The sequence below is a fragment of the Triticum dicoccoides genome, chromosome 5B (genome assembly GCF_002162155.2).
Source record: "Triticum dicoccoides isolate Atlit2015 ecotype Zavitan chromosome 5B, WEW_v2.0, whole genome shotgun sequence".
In the NCBI taxonomy this organism is placed as follows: Eukaryota; Viridiplantae; Streptophyta; class Magnoliopsida; order Poales; family Poaceae; genus Triticum; species Triticum dicoccoides.
In genome coordinates, this window is record NC_041389.1 from 208,858,997 (window position 1) to 208,861,156 (window position 2,160).

Below are 2,160 nucleotides of genomic sequence, written 5' to 3' on the forward strand. Positions count from 1 at the left end.
TAAATAGCCGGCCCCGGCACCCTCTCTCCCCTTCCTCGCTTCTCGCCGCCGCCGCACGCTCTCGCCGAAGTAGCCGCCGTCGCCGAGCTTCGCCATCGTTGCCCCGCTCCGCCCCGCCACTCCCGACCGACGCCGCCCCATACATCATCACCGCCGCGCCGCACCGAGCCCCGTGACGCCTTCCCGCCACCAGAGCCGCCGCCCCATCGACGTCCGAGCCGCCGCCGCCGTCTCCCTCACCGCTTGCACCCACCGTCGCCGCGGTAAGCCTCGCTCCGTCCCGTCCGTCCGATCCTATATCTAGGGCTGGGATTAGGTTTAGTTGTTTTTTCAAACCGGTATGCTTTAGTTAGTGAATGTTCGCTCTATTAGCCCCACAGTGAACGGTTTTTCAGCCTGTCGTTTTGTGTCACGTGTCCAGGGACTTAGTTGTAGATAGTTTTTATCAGATTAGCCCCTAGACTTCAAACCCTCGCAACTTTTACACCATTTATCCAAATTCAACGAAACCAACGCCCACTTCTTCGTTATGATCCCCTCTTTCCAGTAAAACAACTTAAACATGTTTTTGAAAGTTTAAAGTTTGAATTCAAACAGATTGTTTTCAAACTTTGTTTGATCGTAACTCGAGTTTTATAACTCCATTTGAGTTGATTCTTTTTGCAAATCGAAGCTCTTGACCTAAACTTTCTGATAAGGCCAAATTCACTTAATTTTGGTACTGTTAGAAATTGTTTTATGTTGCAAGAGTTATTTGCTTGTTTTCGAAGTTTTCCAAGATCTTTTCTTCGATTCTTTTGCATGATTGCTTATGTGTGGTTACTACTGCTTGCTTACGATAGATTGACCCGAGTGTGACGAGTAGAAATATCAGGAGTATTGAGTGTGAAGCTTCTTCATCAACAGCACAGGCAAGTTCACACTTTGATCATATCCCTTTCATACCCAGTTTTTATGCATTAGTTTCAACCCTCAAGCATTGCATGTTTAGGATCTGTTTATTATGTGGGTTTTGGGAAGTAGATGAGGTAGTACCTCTTGCCCTGTTTATTATCAAACCTTTGGGAGTTACTTCTACGTTTGCTTATATTGCTATGCTGTCCTTGTAGACGTGGATTGTGTGAGTGTATCCATGACAAATGTGAGTTTTGTTAATTAATGGTTAACTTAAGGTGGCTACTTTAATACACATCTGGGTGGACTGAGGACCTGGTGAACCCAATGTTGTCTGTATTTTTGGAAATCCTGGGGTACCGTGTGATTCTCCTATGGACCGCCACCCAGGCTCAAAGGGATCATAAGATTATTCATGCTAGAAACTTCCGTGTGCAGCCACAAACTATTATGGATTCTAGCATAGTTGAGTATGTTGCGTGACCTCTTTCAGTGGTAGGCTAGCAGATGTAGGGGATATAGGTTGGTACTGTCTACCCAGAGTAAAGAGTTAATGCTTCTGAAATACTGTGTCTCGGTCATTCGTTTCTCAAACACCATGTAGTGCGAGGAATCCAACGGAGGAGATCGAGTCTTGTGGGGAAAAGTGCGCAAACCTCTGCAGAGTGTACAAACTAATCATGATTAGTCATGTCCCCGGTTATGGACATCTTGAGTATCTAGTTCTTGAATTATCATGTTGATCTCATCGTTACTTAATTAATTTGTTGGGTTGTTAACTTTTAATTGGGATTGAGTTGGGGTTTACCTTCTCAATATTTTCAAACACTTGTTAGTTAAATAAAATTTATTCCTTTGCAGTAGGGAAAAATTAGCTTTTCGCAAAAACATTATAACCATAGAGCTTTTCCACCAGCCATATATGCATGTAGTGATAGTTATTATTCATCATTATCCTATGGTGTGAATTTGCCACTACATTCAATGTACTGACCCTCTGTGGCTGCAACGTCTCATGTTGCAGGAATCTTACGACGAGTAAGTGATACGTCAGAGTTACGATTTCTACACTCAACCTTCCGTTCGTGTTGATGGGAATCCACAACCTTGTTGTTTCTTCCGCTTAATGGATTGAGGTAATAGTATTTACGTTACTTTATACATGTGATTTACCTCGGTTGTAAATCCTCGAGTACTGTATATGTCAGCATACCGATCCAGGGATGACACTTAGGCACAAAGACTTGACCGTTTGGGGACGGGTCA